The sequence below is a fragment of the Phacochoerus africanus genome, chromosome 11 (genome assembly GCF_016906955.1).
Source record: "Phacochoerus africanus isolate WHEZ1 chromosome 11, ROS_Pafr_v1, whole genome shotgun sequence".
NCBI classification, from domain to species: Eukaryota; Metazoa; Chordata; class Mammalia; order Artiodactyla; family Suidae; genus Phacochoerus; species Phacochoerus africanus.
Window position 1 is genome coordinate 122,881,247 of NC_062554.1, and position 16,625 is coordinate 122,897,871.

General features: G+C 44.2%; 1 protein-coding gene across 2 annotated transcripts in view; it reads right to left on the bottom strand.

Annotated features, from left to right (window-relative positions):
- The window catches only part of LOC125111644 (uncharacterized), a 47,742-nt gene that overhangs the window by 13,651 nt on the left and 17,466 nt on the right, over positions 1–16,625 (bottom strand). The window lies entirely within an intron of this gene.

Sequence of the window (16,625 nt, forward strand, 5' to 3'; positions counted from 1 at the left end):
CACACCCTCTCCAGCATTTGTTATTTGTTGACGTACACTTTTACCACTATTATTCAACATAGTTTTGGAAGTCCTAGCCACAGCAATCAGAAAAGAAAAAGAAATAAAAGGAATCCAAACTGGAAAAGAAGAAGTAAAACTATCACTCTTTGCAGATGACATGATACTACACCTAGAAAACCCTAAATACAGCACCAGAAAACTGTTAGAATTCATCAGTGAATTTGGCAAAGTTGCAGGCTACAAAATTAATACACAGAAATCAATTGCATTTCTATATGCTAATAATGAAAGATCAGAAAAAGAAATCAGAGAAACCATCCAATTTACAATCATATCAAAGATAATAAAATACCTAGGAATAAACCTACCTAAAGAGATAAAAGACCTATACTCTGAAAACTATAAAATATTGATGAAAGAAATCAAAGACGACACAGATGCTCTTGGATTGGAAGAATTAACATTGTCAAAATGACTATATTACCCAAAGCAATCTATAGATTTAATGTAATCCCTATCGAATTACCAAAGACATTCTTCACAGAACTAGAACAGAATATTTTAAAATTTGTATGGAAACACAAGAGGCCCCGAATAGCCAAAGCAATATTGAAAAAGAAAAACAAAAATGGAGGAATCAAGCTTTCTAACTTTAGGCAATACTACAAAGCTATGGTCATTGAAACAATGTGGTACTGGCATATAACTCAATTAAAAAAATAATCCTTTCTTAGAGTTCCCATTGTGGCTCAGCAGAAATGAACCTGACTAATAATCCATGAGGATGCAGGTTCGATCCCTGGCCTCACTCAGTGGGTTAAAGATCCGGCATTGCCATGAGCGGTGATGTAGGTCACAGCTGTGGTTCAGATTCCATCTTGCTGAGGTTATGGTGTAAGCTGTCAGCTACAGCTCCAATTCAACCCGTAGCTTGGGAATTTCTATATGCCACAGGTGCAGCCCTAAAAAGCAAGAAAAAAAAAAAAGTCCTTTCTGGAATACCAACTACGACTGGTATAATCTGGTAGCATTCCAGGTATACCAGGGGTACACATTAGGAAACAAAACAAACAGAACTTGCAGCCCTTGTGGTATTGTATCCTTGTAGGTCAGTTCAACATGTTCAATGTGAAAGGGCAAGCTGATATTTATTCCCATTGAAGTTGTTGACCTCCTCCAAGGACTCACCAGTGCCAGGACTAGTGAGTATTCAAAAGCTTAACCAAGTGATTGGGATTGCATTGGAATTTGGTTAGCAGAACATTGAAACATTCCAGTGAGTGATATTTGCCTTGCCTAGTGATAAGCAGATGTTTGGCAGAGGGGATGGAGCACAGGCTTACTTTATCTCAGAACCCAGACATCAGGGCCTATGGGAAAGAGCGCTCTGCAAGGAGGTCCCCTCCCTAGGGGGCAGGCCCTGTGCTGGGAGTGGAACGCAGACTCCCCATCCAAGGAGACCACCAAGTGGAGGAGGTCCATTGCCCAGGCCTGCAGGTAGCAGAGACAGAGGGGCTGATTGTACCCCTTGGTATTTCTCACCAGCAGCCAAAATTAGGCTCCTAAAATCTAAAACAGAGTCATGTAGCAAGGCATGTTATAGAGGAAAGAGGCTGTAGGAGAAAACCAAAATTGCTCCAAAGTAGCTCAGACAAGCTTAATGTGGAAGTGGTCATTTTTTCATACATACCTTTAAACTGGGGTGAGAAATTGATGAGTTGGGTTTGGTGGGGGGTGGTTTGGTTTTGTTTTTTAGTCAGCTGCTTAGTATAATAAACTTGGGAATATTGTTTAAAAACCTGTGACACTTCAAGATATACATTGCTGGTGGTAAATTACCATTGCCAACCATGCTAAAGGAAGCTTTGTGGTACTTGGGCTATGACTTGTGTCACTTAAGGAAGTTATTATGCTCATAATTTTGACAATGGATGAATGGTACAGACGCCAACGCTGTTAATCTGGTCTCAGGCATCAAAGGGAATGAGCCTTTGCTGACTTGGGTGCAGCCCTCGAGGGACTCGATCATATCTCTATCATGTCCTCATCAGCCCGCCCCCCTCTCTTTATTAATGCCACAGTGGCCCAGACCTGAAGAATGAGGGCAGGCTGGAGGACGTGGGTCATGGAACCCAGGACAAATCACACACAGCTCCTCTCCTATCATTTTTATTCTTAGGGGAGGTCTACATAGAAGGAAAAGATAAGTGCAAGAAGGTCCCCTGGGGGAGTGAAGGGGATCTTATGGTGCGGACTCTGTGCTGTGTGAGCTGGTGGTCTTCTCATACCAGCTCTCGAAGAGCAATTTCCTTCCTCCTGTGTCACACTGCCCCCTCCCTCACCCCAGCTTAGTGGTTAATACCTGAGCAGATACCACTTTGGTGAATCATGTTGCACTTTATTATTAATGTTGAATTTCTAGCCATCTGACTCCTTGGTTACCCTCTAAGTTATTTTGAGCCTGATGGTTTGCAAGCCTTTAATAGGTTTTATACCTTCTCAACTACTGAACATGAATGTGTTAAAAGTAGGCACTTCAGGAAAACACTGCTTCAGAATCTGAGAGACTTCTGGAGTGATTAATTAGTCCCCCAAAATGTACTGTAGTTTTCAAATAGCCAAACAATATGGGATGGACTAATTAAATAACAAAATACCGTACAAAGGGATACAAATCAGTCATTGAAATAATGTTGTAGTATTTACTGGAATATTAAGTGGAACAAATGTAGGCTATTGGTACAATATAATCCGGTGGGGTGTGTGTGTGCGTGCACCGGCACATGCGTGCATGTGTGTGTGTGTGCTTACGTAGTTGTGTAGGTCTGGAGGGAAAATAAAATATGTTACTAAACACTAGTTACCTTGAAGGTAAGAGATCATAAAGTTTAAACAAAACTTTTTTTTTTTTTTGGTCTTTTTAGGGCCACACCACTGGCATATGGAAGTTCCCAGGCTAGGCGTTGAATCGGAGCTGTAGCCACTGGCCTACACCACAGCCACAGCAATGCCAAATCCTAGCTGAGTCTGCAACCTACGCCACAGTGCATGGCAACACTGGATCCTTAACCTACTGAGCGATGCCAGGGATCAAACCTGTGTCCTCATGGATACTAGTCAGATTTGTTTCTGCTGAATCATGACAGGAACTCCAAGTTTTAAAATTTTTACTTTTTTTTTTATTGGAGTATAATTGCTTTACAATGTTGTGTTAGTTTCAGGTAGAGAACAAAGTGATTCTTTTTCAGATTCTTTTCCCATATGTTATTACAGAATATTGAGTAGACAAAATTTTATGGTTTTTGCCTGTTGGGATTTTCTAAATATTCTACAATGAATATTTGTTGAGTTTTAGAATAAGGGAAAAGTTACTTAAAAAGAAAGTAACCAAATATATCTAAAAATATTAGTATGGAGTTCCCGTCGTGGCTCAGTGGTTAACAAATCCGACTAGGAACCATGAGGTTGCGGGTTCGATCCCTGGCCTTGCTCAGTGGGTTAAGGATCCAGCATTGCCATGAGTGGTGGTGTGGGTCGCAGATGCGGCTCGGATCCCGTGTTGCTGTGGCTCTGGTGTAGGCCGGCGGCTACAGCTCCGATTCAACTCCTAGCCTAGGAACCTCCATATGCCATGGGAGCGGCCCTGGAAAAGGCAAAAAGACAAAAAAAAAAATGTGTATATAAAGGAAGCCTTTGCCAGAATTGGAGTCTCAAGTGTGAAATTAGAAAATAATGTGACTGTCAAGGAAAACAGAGGCAGGCAAGTCCTTTAAGGTCCTCCAAAGTGGACAGACACAGGGCTTTACAGTGAGTTTTTCTTTACAGAGAAGATTTCTGTGGCGGTGTTTTATGTAGCTACTATTTTTTTTTAAATCGAGGCTTCGAGTTTAGGATTGCAAAAAAAGTTTCCACCTGAGGCATCCTAGATGGAAAATCCTATTTTTAAGTTTAAAAAGAAATTTATAACCCCCTACAAAGAAATCTAGGGAATGTATTGAAAGAGGAAATTTCGATAAACTGTTCTTGATTAAACAATTAGAAAAAGAAAAAATTCTGCTTTGCTTTCTTCAGTCCAGGTGAGGTAGTTAGAGTGCCTTTGCATTGAGGATTATAGAACCACATTTCCTACTCCCTACCACATCTTTAAGGAAGGATGGAAAGACAAAGGCAGTCCAAGAGATGCTACATTGATACTTTCCTTTAAGATCTTTCCTTTAAGCACTTCTTGGCAAGACCCTTTTAGCTCATCCTCAGAGTCTTCAGAAAAACCACATAGGAAAGCAATGCAGGCTTGGATGACTTGTTTTCTTTTTGTTGTTGTTGTTGTTGTTGTTGTTGTTGTAGTTGTTGTTGTTGTTGCTGTTGCTATTTCTTGGGCTGCTCCCGCGGCATATGGAGGTTCCCAGGCAAGGGGTCTAACCGGTGCCGCAGCCGCCGGCCTATGCCAGAGCCACAGCAACGCGGGATCCGAGCCGCGTCTGCAACCTACACCACAGCTCATGGCAATGCTGGATCCTTAACCCACTGAGCAAGGGCGGGGACCGAACCCGCAACCTCATGGTTCCTAGTCGGATTCGTTAACCACTACACCACGACGGGAACTCCGGATGACTTGTTTTCTATTAAGGTGCTAGATATTCCTCTCAATCCTTCAATTTTACAAATTATAGGGGGATAAAAAGAGAATAACACAAGTAGCAACGAGCCTCTGTTTTGCCACTGACTAGCTGTGTAACTTTGGGGAAATTACCTCTCCCTTGTAAAATGAGTCAATCTCTGTCTTCTGCCCCCATCCTGCATTCCTTAAGGAGAACTCTAGAAGGCCAGCATCACTCTATAGCACCGCTCTGACCTGATGGATGAGTGTACTCCAGATACATGACATGGGATGTGCTAAGACATCCTAGTGCCTGTAAGGACACCCATGTGTTTGTGGCTTCACTGAAGGGCTACCTCTATTTTCTTTCCTGCAATGGACCAATTTTCTGGCCTCTGACAGCAGGCATCCTCTACCAGCATGGTGAATGAGGTGGCAGAAAGGGTGATAAACCCAAGGTCAGAAAAGAAAAAGGTCAGCGGTCACAGAAGGATGAACAAGTGAGCAACGAGAGGCATGTGAAGCCAGCTGGAAAGCAGAACACCAAGTCAAGTACAGGAAATCAACTTCATAAATTAAATGGCACGACAAATTTTTCTTGATGATATTAACATTAGGCGGCTGCTTGAGATGAGAGCCTTAGCTCAAGTGGCTTAAAGAAAACCTAATCATTGGTGGCTCTGCAGGAAGCCTGTGTCCTGAAACTTGTCTTCAAACTGAGAGTTAGTCTCAGTCCCAAATCTGATGCCCCTTCCCAATCTTCATCTCATGCATGAGGATCTCACTCACTAGCTTGAGGATCTTCCTAGAAAGGGGATTCCAGGTTGGTCAGAGTCTGGGTCTGAGTCCTAAATCTGTTGATCCTAGGCTGATCATTTACATGCAGAGACTCAATTTCTTCATTTGTAAAACAGACACCCTGCTGCCTCCCTGAGTGGCTATGAGGATGGGCTGGGAATCCACTGAATGAAGGTGAGGGCTGTACCCCTGGAACCAGGTCTGGCATCTCCCCATGCCTCCTCTGCAGAGCTGTGATGAGAGTGGCATTCTTATGGGTTAAGTAAGAGCAGAGTGATTATAACAAGGCGGTGCTGCTCTCTAATCTGTCATCAAGAAATCAGGTTGCAAAACACATGTCTTATTGTTAGTATCTGTTTCTTTAAGTATCAAGGAACAGGATCTCCACAGCTTCCTTTGCCTGCCTCAACCTTGCCACCTATCAGCCTGAGCCACATATCCAGCATACACAGCCCTCAGAGGAACCTTTGGCAGCCACTGCCAATATCATTACTGCTACCCTTTCTCTGCTCTATATCGTGAGTGCAGCCACCAAAGAGCCCTTTTGGCGCTTGATGAGGCATTTTCCCAGCACCCCAAGCTTGAGAGTACGTGCACCGTGAAGGGCTGTTTGGGGTCTTGAGTGCTTATTAGTTTAGTAATTGGAACACGTGTGGTTCTTCCTGCCAAGTGTCTAAAGACGCTGACATTAAAATCTTTCCATTTGGCATGGGTGGCTCAGGAGGTGAGTCCTGCTGGCACATGGGGCTGGAGCGGAGGAGCTGGAAGTCATCCTGACCCCTGCTCCCAGGCCATCACTTCCCTGTCCACCATCAGCAGACTTGCATTTCCATGTGAATGAGCCCAGGGAAGAGAGTGTTTCTGAGTTTTATGGGTCTTTCATTCTCTTCTTTTCTTTAAAAATTGGGCCAGAAATTCTAGTCCTTTCAGCCCTCTTCCTCTCCCTGGAGTCCCGCTGGTGCATATTCTGCTAATGGGGCCTCGGGCCGTGCCAACTCAAAGTGAAGAACAGGTCCTCTGCACCGCTGCATCTGTGGCTTAATGAGCAGCCCTGAATGGAGATGAGACTCCAACGTGCATTGAAAATACCCCATCCTCAGCCAGCTGTCCCTTCCCCACCCTCGCCATCTCCAGGTCCTAAGCCCAGGGCCAGCAGAAGGTGACCTGCCAAGCTGATACCCCACATAGCTTGGGGAAGGGCAAGCGTAGGGGACCCAGAAGCACACTCTGAACTTGTGTTCGCTCTGCTTAGCAGCTGCCAAAGCAGGGGCTGGAGCGTAGGAGCAAGTGAAAATGGGAACAGAGTTCATGTGACTGAGCAGAATGAAAAGTCTGGGGGGGTCAGGAGCAGGAGGTCAGATGCAGGGTGGGGGCCTGAAAACCCATGACTAGGAACTTCATCCTACCCTGTGAGCAGATATTAGAACTTCTTTGAGCTTCTTTAGTAGAAGAAGAGGAAGGGAGAGGAAAGTGGCAGAGAAAACATGAGCCCCTGAGTCAGGAGCCAAGGTCACTGCAGGAACTTGCTTAGGTTCTCTTGGCACCTCAGCTCCCTTATGTGGGAATCCATGCTTCACCTGCTGCCCACGCCCCAGGTGAGGACTTTGCCCACAGATGGGCTTTATCAAGTAGGGGCCCATCAAATGTGAGATGTTCGTAGCTAATGAAAGGTCTTTCTAGGCAAATGAATTAGTTAGAAATCTGGAGGTGGTGAGGCTGGCTATACAGCTAGAGAATGAGCTAGGTAGGCATGAGAGTGGGAAGTCCTGAACTTAGATGGATCAGCTAATAAAATCAACACTCAGGATTTAAAAGGCAGGTTGTTCAGGACAAACTGAATCGAGTAACTTGACAGTAGCTAAAGCGATATCCATTTCATTACAGGGCATGTTGGCAAAAGCTCATCATAGCATGAAGGGCGGCAAAGAGTAGAACGTGGACTGTGCTCACCAGACTGTCCAGGGGCAATGGCCATGAGACATCTCCAGGAGAGAAGGGCCATCTCGGCCTCATTCCCTTTAGATCCCACAGCTAGTTCCCTGTCTTGGTTTCATGTTCACCAAACCCCCTTCTGATCATATCCTGATTGCATGGAGATGTCTCACCAGGGACAAATGCGCAGCTCAGAAAACTTTACAATTCTCTAAAGCCAGTACATTTTCTTCCTATAATTATTTATGGGTCAGTCTCCTATGATTGATTCACATGAATTGCTTTTTGCTGGGTCCAATGTGGGGCCCTGACACAACTGAGTTTTTACACCCAGAAGGCTGAGGAAGACTAGAGTTAAGATCCCCAAGGACCTGACAACTTGGACTGTTTCTGGACACCTAACTGTCATCTCCTGGATGATACCACTCCCATCTGAATGACAACAGCCTAAAAGCAACCTGGACACAGCCTAAAAGCAACCTGGACCAAGGTTACAGCTGGAAGAATGGAGAGAGTGGAGAGGGGTTTCAGAAAGCCCTTGTTGATCACATATATCCAAGTGGAAGTGAAGAAGTGAAACAAATCAGACACCAATGGAGTCTCTAAGTTTTAGGAGTAGCAAACTGGGGTGGGGATAAGGCATTGGCACGGTGTTGAGAATAATGGGAAGGGTGTAAGGTTGGCATAATGTTGGCCCATAATGAGGGACATGTATGTCCCTCTTCCTCCCTCTGATACTCATGGAGATGTCACTGATCAGTGTTGGCTTTCTGTCCTTTTGCAAAAGGCCAAAATCTTAGACTCCTTCTCAACTCAAAACATTCCAGGAACCACTCTCATAGGTCAGAGCTAGTACATGAGATGAAATCATGATATGTCATCTCAGAGCTAATGGGTAAAGCAGGTACTCACCACACAGTCATTGGGTTAATTATTGATAATAACCTCAGGCAAAGTAGCTTAGACAAGTTCTGGACTCCAGGGGAAAAAAGGCAGTTAACCTCTGATATCTAATTTTCATAAAGACCACAATAAACTATGGCAAGTTCTCACATTCCCTAGGCGTGCTGGGTCTGACCCTATTTCCTGTCTCCACAGTGAAGGGGGAGAGACATTTTTGAGGTAAGCAGAAGTAGAAGCTAGTGATAAGTTCAAATACATACAAACACTTGCCCATTTGAGACCCAGTTGTCTTTCTAGGTGTAGAAACTCAGGAAGCTATTATGTGACTCTGATGAAGATAACTGCTCCTTCTGTTTCCATATATACATCTCTACCACTGTCCACTCTGTCTAAACAGACAGAAAGCTCCGAGTGTCTGCCACAGGCTCCTCTGGCGAAGAGTGACCCCTGGCTCTTCTTTCTGCCCGAATGGCTATGGTTTCTGTCATTTGTGATGAGAGATAGCAACCCTGTTCGATCTGATTACCATAGGAATGGAGCCGCAGTCAAAGGCCATCAAGTGTGGGATGATTATGATGTAAAGCCCTCCTCTGCAAGTGCCTTGGGGAGAAACTCTCCAGTGGTAGTCCTGCCTGTTGGCTTGTGACAGTGATTGACAAGGACACTCCTGGGGAACATGCGAGGTGCTCACAGAGAAGACGGGTCACAGGAGCCACTACAATAACCTGAATCATGTCACACGGCCCTGCATCCAATCTGGACCTACTGTCCATCCCATTGTGAAAGCCCTGGACCAGTATGCCGGACCCACAATGACTGTGGAACAGCGAGCACTTGACCCACCTCCTTACTTCCTGTAAATTCCAACAAATAAAACCTCCATCACTTAAGATGATTTAGGTTCAACACTTTCCTGTAATCTGAAAGAGCCTGCATAACACGTCATCTGTTGTAAAACTCAAGAGCACTGGAAGATGTCAAAGGTGTTTTGAGATGTCATTTGAAAACCATAAACTATTCTCATAATTCCACTCCACAAAATGCATCCAATACGTTAAACCTCATCTGAAGCAATTCAATATTTGGAAAATGAAGTAAATCATGAGAAACTTCTAAGTACCAATACATACAGAGACATTTATATGGCACAATATTTCCTAAGCAAATCTCTATGATGTTTTGTCACTTTGTGTCAATGAGGAGGTGGTGTGCGTTCCACCCTTACTTTCAAGTGTCTGCCATGCCTGTGGCGCCCTTTCAATTTGTACTGGGGCACGCTTACGAGGGCCTGGCTCAGGCCCGTGACATTTCATCTACAGATCTTACAAGAGAGATGTAATAGCTAGTTTTCCTGATTTTAGTCTACGTGTCCTCCAATTTATCCTGCATGCCAGAACCAACCAATATCTTCTAGAAATATATTCATGTCATTTCTTTGCTCCAGATCTCTGTGGCTCCCCATCTCCACAAATATGGAATAAACAAACAAATGTGGAATAGATACATAAATGTGGTTCATTTATCATCTTCTTTTTGGGTCACAAGGAACCATCTCACCCAGTTGCCATCCCAGGCCATTCCCTGCCATCCCAGTCCATTCAACGCTTCGTGAAGACGCTCTGCTTATTCCTTTGCCTCTGCCTTCCCTCTTGGCATTTCCTTTGCTTGGCATGGAGTCCCCCATTCATAAATCTCTCCCATTGTATCCCAAGGCTAACACATGTCCCATCTTCCATGCAATGTCTTCCTTGATCCCCTCCATCCCTCACTGGGCTCGCTCTCCAGCAACTTCACAGAGGTATCCTTTCAGCTCACAAATCTACTCTACCATACAAATTACTGCTTTTCAATGTTAGCTCCTAGATGAGTTAGCAAACTCCTTGATTTTGAGTATGAGAAAACTACATTCTTTTAAAAAAAATTTTGGCTGTACCCATGGTACTTCTGCTCCTGGGCCAGGGGTCGAACCCAAGCCACAGCAGTGGCAACACTGACTCCTTAACCACTAGGTCATTAGGGAACTCTGGGAAAACGTGGATCTTGTTGACATTGAAGAAATATCTTGACTGCTGACCACCACCCCTAGAGGCAGTTTCAGGAAGCAAGATTGCATTAGGATTCTCATTTTACCAAAAGAGAACGTGGAAAATCAGTTTTGATCTTTGAGAGTCAATGTCTAGCCTGCAAAACAGAACTAGTCAGACAGTTCTTACTACCAGAGATAATACTGCTAATACTGCTAGTACTGCTAATACTGCTATTAGCTCTAAGTAGAATTTACGACAAAAGCATGCAGGAGAGATGGCGCCATTAGAAAACAAGAATTGCCATAGGCCAGACATTGGGAGTCAGACTGGCTCCAAGAAAAAGCACTGAACCAGGTCAGGCAGCCTGGTCTCTTGTAGATCTGCCACTCTCCACCAGTATGGCTTTGGTCAAGTCTCTTAGCTTCTCTAAACCTAGCTTACCCTGTCTAGAACAGAGCACGTCATAGTTAGGATCTCTACAGGTTGCTCCAGCACGAAAATCCTTGTGTTTGTTCCCATGCCTCCTTGTAATTTCACACTAAATTGGAAGCAAACATAGGGATTTCCTAGGAAATGATTTGGACTCTGCAGCCAGTTTCAGAGTGCCACCGACCTTCAGCTCTTGATCTCCTCTCTGGCCAGAGAAGTACCCTCTACAGCAATCCACCAGGAAGCCTGACCGTAGCCCCACCCACGGCCCTGCTATGTTTCCAAACCACTGCTTAGTTCCTGTAAAACCTGCCCCTTGGCTTATAAGATGTTCTTCTGCTTTCAATTCACTTGGTTATTAACCTTGATACTGAACCCAATTTTGTTTTGCGGCTGTTGTTCTTAGCTGACTGGTAAACCCTTGGAGACTGCTGTTTAGCCGAACCTGGCTTGTCTGTCTTACAAGCTGTCCCCCGCCCCTGCCCCCATGTGTTCTTTCTAGTTTGGGCCACAGTCTCTCCTCCTTCCTCTGATCCTCTGATGACATTGCAAACAGTTCTGTGAACTACAGTGTAGAACACAGATCTTTCCATGGAGCTTAAATCCCCTAAGGAGATTAATGGAGAACAGAAAAACTGAATGACCAGACTTCAATTCAGTGGCGATGAGAAACTTGGGACATTTCTTTTCTTCTACTTAGCAGCCCCAAACCCATTCTAGCTGCAGTAACATGAATGACGTGCTTACTTGTCAAGCTTATGAAGTCTGCCTTGAAAGCCACCGCCAGGCCAGCTTCACGTGGACCTGCAGACTCTTGTTGGGGGAATCGACCTGATAATGCCTCAGGGAGCCCAGGGCATGAAGATGCATCTTAATCGCATACAGGCACAGGAGGGCTACTGCTAACACGGATCTGGTGACCTGAAGTTTAAAAAGCCAAGCCTGGGGTGAGAGTGGGCGCTCTTGAGAAGGGCTGCTGTGGGCCAGGCGTTCTTGGTAACAGTGAACGTGGCCTTGGGGAAGAGACTAGAAGAGTGTTTAGGCCTCAAGAAGTCACTATCAAGGAAAGAATGACCCTTGCTTGATTTCTGTGACATAACAACATCTTATTTGAATAAGGGATTCTCCTGACTAAAATAAAATGAATCAAAATACATAAATAAAAGTAGATTTGTGAGGCAATGTACGTTGGTTTTCAAATAATGCTGATTAAGAGTACAACAATACAGCCTCCCTCTGAAGTTGGAGTAGCCTCAGCTGAAAATCACAGCTCGGTTCTGTGAAGGGTTTGGTGTCCATAGTTCCTCTTCTTCCTGGGATACATATCATGAGAAGCTTTCAATCCTTTCTTTCTTTCTTTTTTTTGGTTGTTCTTGTTTTGTCTTTTTGTCTCTTTTAGGGCTGTACCTGTGGCACATGGAGTTTCCCAGCCTAGGGGTCTAATCAGAACTGTAGCTGCCGGCCTACACCACAGCCAGAGCCACGCCAGATCCGACCTGTGTCTGTGACCTACACCACAGTTCATGGCAACACCAGATCCTTGACCCACTGAGCGAGGCCAGGGATAGAAACCGCTACCTCATGGTTCCTAGTCAGATTAGATTCATTTCTGCTGCGCCACAATGGGAACTCCTCAATTCTTTCTTAAAAGAGAGAACTGAAAGAGAAGGGTGCCAGGTTGCAAATCACAAGTCAATATAAGAACAACTTTCTATTGCTCAGGCATAAAAAAAAAAAAAAGAAGAAAAAAAAGAATGAAATATTGCCATTTGGAGCAATCCGGATGCAGAGATTATCATACTAAGTGAAGTCAGTCAGAAAGAGAAAGACAAATACCATATATATCACTTATATGTTGAAACTAAAAAATGATACAACTGAACTTATTTACAAAACAAGAACAGAGTCACAGACAAAGAAAACAAATTTAGGATTACCAAAGGCGACAGCAGGAAGGGGTGGGGAGATATTTTAGGAGTTTGGTACTAACATACACACGCCACTATGTATACAAATGGTGAACAACAAGGACCTACTGTATAGCACAAGGAGCTAGAATCAGTATCTCGTAATGCATAGAAAGAATCTGTATATATGAAAGTGACCCGAATCACTCTGCCGTATGCTTGAAACACAACACTGTACATAAACTACCGTTCAACTTTTTTTAAAAAAAGAACAACGTCCATTTCTTGAGTTATCGTCTCTGTACTGAGCATACGCATAGGCTTAAGGTGATGTACACATATGTTTGCTAATCCTCCCCAAAATCCTGCAAGGCAGATGTCCCCAAGGTTGCAGAGTAAGCAGATGGCAGAGCCAGGGGTAACCCCAGGTCCGTCTGACTCCAAAGCCTTTGTCTTTATGAGCTCTCAGAAAAGTTCACAAAGCCCTGGTTGGACTTAGCACTAACATTTGGCAGACTTTTAAAATCGTGAAGCCATTCTGCTCAGCCATAGTAGCTGTCATTATTCCGACATTTATATACGAAGAACAAAGTCAACAAGGCAATGCTGCTTGCCTCGGTGCTGTAGTCTTGAGGAGTCTTAGATGATGGATGGGTCCTGGACTTTTAAGGTGTTTCAGTGGTTCCTGCCGCCAAGGACCAGGGACCTCACCACTGACTGTGGCCACAAGGACCCCCTGTTCCTCTGAGCCCAGACCTCTCCCCATCCAGCACACCTTTCTCCAAAGCCATGTTCCCTCACTGGGACACGTCAGAACTCCTGGATCTGCTGACACCACATACAAATCCCAGGAACTGTGCTGCTAGAACCATTTCTCCAGGCACCTTCCTCTTCCATGGTGGGCCCTTGCTTCTTGCCATGATGGACATGATGCTGTGCTGAATGAGCACATCTCTGACAGACCTAGAGTCTCCCCAAGCTGGACCCAAGGAAGCAGTTTGGGACCCAGGGACAGCCCAATATATTTGGCTGTTTCTGTAGACCAAAGGGAATTCATCCTCCAGAACAGAGCAAGGGCTCTCACATTGGAACCTCTGCCCCTTCTCTGTGCCCCACTCCTCAGTGACTGAAAGAGGTTTTCGCCTTCCTTGGGAGGGAAACTCTGCACCACATGTCTTGTTTCTTTCAACATCACGGCTTGGAGTAAAACCTCCTCGTTTTACTTTTGATATGTGAAGGGAAACATTGGAAACTTCAAAAACCTTTTAGCTCTCAATAAATCCTGGGTTTCAAGATGAATTCCTCAAAAGACTCCAATGTGCCACTGAAAGCTGGGCAATGATTCCCCTTGATCATCGATCCAGTGATTTCCACTCACACTGGCGCCTGCCCCCCCGTGAGTCTGTCACTTGTCTGCAACAATTAAGCAGAGGAACTGAGGCTAAGTGTTTAGGAACTTGTCTAGAAATCTGGCAGACTAATTCCATGTCTGTTGAATTTAATGAAACCCTTGTGTCTCTTACATTTATGTTTATTCTTAATTTCTCTAGTCATTCAGACTTTATATTTATCAAAATAACGAATTGAAAGAAGAAGAAGAAAAAAGAAACACTTCACCACAGAAAGTTCGACACACAGTGTTCTTGGCCATATCTGAACCCCCTTACGGAATGAACTTCTCCCTTAAGTATCTTGATGGGTAGAGAGGAACCCCACCACTCCAGGAAAGGAGGAACTCAGTATTTTCTAAGACAAAAATACACTGGTTTGAGATTTCGAAACAACCACCACAAAAAGGTCTTCATTCTGCGGACATTATATTAATTCCCTTGAAAGAAAAAAAAAAAAAATGTGCCTTCCCTTTTCAAGGGAAAAAGAAAAGGCTAAGTGTGTATAATCCACAAGGTATTTCAAGCAGTACGATTGCCCACTGGCCTATCTCAGTTGGGGCAAGTCGAATCCTAAGGGACATAAGACTCCTGGAGAGCAGTGGATTGTGGGCACTAAATGCCTCATTCTATCTCCTGGTAGGTGTATTAACTAGGGTGCAGGCTCGACTGCAGCAAAATGAGTCCCCAGAGTGCAATGGCTTGCACACAAGAAAGGTTAACTTCTTTTTCATGTGTTGGTCCAGAATCAGTGGGATGGCTCTGCCATCTTCAACACGTGGCTCCTCCAAGCGGGTCCAAAGGAACTGATCCACTTGTCACTACCTCCCAGCCAGTGACAGGGAAAGGGCCCAGGGGAGGTGTGTACCCAGTTCGTCCCTTTAAGGGAATTCCTTTCAGCCTTTAGCTAAATGGCCAATTGCCCAGTTGAAATTCTATTTCTTTTTTTTTCTCTTTTTAGGGCCGTACCTATGGCATTTGGAGGTTCCCAGGCTAGGGGTCGAATTGGAGCTGTAGCTGCCAGCCTATACCACAGCCACAGCGACACCAGATCTGTACCACGTCTATGACCCTACACCACAGTTCACAGCAACGCTGGATCCTTAACCCACTGAGTGGGGCCAGGGATTGAACCCACGTCCTCATAGACACTCGTCAGGTTCATTTCCACTGAGCCACAGTGGGAACTCCCTGAAAAGTCTATTTCTATTAATGATGGAGAAAACATATAAATAAGCAATTTGCTACACTACAGAATCTTGCTAGGCTAAAAATTTTTTACAAACCTTGAGATTTTCTGAACTTGTCAATATCTAGTCATTCATTCTTTCACATTTAGAAGCCTAAATATTAATCATGCTTCCAGAGCCTTTCAGGTTCAGCACACATTTCTATTGCATTTGTAGTTTTCCAGTGTGAAAAATTTCCAGCCAGACACAGTGCTTGTATTGCAGTCATGAGATAAACAGCAAAATTGATTTATTTTTTTAAAAAAGGCTGTAATTTACCAAAGTATACTTATGAATATGTATAAAACTTGAGCAACTGTTAGTAAAAAAAGAAATTAAATCACTAATAAAAATCTCCCTACAATGAAAACACTAATCTCAGACCATTTCACTGGAATGTTCAACCAAATATTTGAGAAAGGAATAATTCCAACCATATGTAATCTAGTCCAGAGAAGAGTGTAAAGACAGATAATGGGAGGAAAGCCATCCTCAGCAGGAACAGCATGTGCAAAGGCACAGAGGTGGAGAAGAGGATGACGAATTTGGGGAATTAGTAGCTCGGTATAGCTGGAGCTCAGGAGCTGTACTGAAGAGAAGCAGGTGATGGGGCTGAAAAATCAGGCAGGGGTAAATCTTTCCAAGGCATGCGGAAATTTAGTTTTGTCGTATAAACAATTAGAATCCAGTTAGAAGGTCAGATCAGACCTGCATGTATCTCTAATGAGGGTCTGTGCTACTGGATGATCCTGAGATACCACTTGGTATTTAAGCAGGAAAAAAAGTATCTATAGAATACAATCTTATCTTTTTTTTTTTTTTTTGTCTTTTCTAGGGCCGCTCCCACAGCATATGGAGGTTCCCAGGCTAGGGGTTGAATCGGAGTTGTAGCCACTGGCCTACGCCACAGCCACAACAACACAGGATCTGAGCCGCGTCTGCAACCTACACCACAGCTCACGGCAATGCTGGATCCTTGACCCATTGAGTGAGGCCAGGGATGGAACCCACAACCTCAGGGTTCCTAGTCGGATTCATTAACCACTGCACCACGATGGGAACTCCTAGAATGCAATTTTAATACCACCATCAACTGAAAACCTTTTGCTAATATCCTAGGAACAAAGAAGTTTCAATAGCCTCTACAAATGCCTTTAAAAGCTGTCTTAGCTAAATTCTTATAAGCACTCATATAAGCCTGAACCTGGAATGGCAGATATGCTGAGCACAAGCTGCCTTGCCCCCTCCTCTGGGAGGAGCTAATATTTATTGAGTACCCTGTGCTAGATACATTGCTAAGCACTTGGCATGAATTATCTCAACCAGTCCTCATAAGAATCCTGTATTATAACCTATCTGCATTTTATTGATAAAAAACAAGCCTGAAAAGTGATTAGGTAACTTGCCCAAAG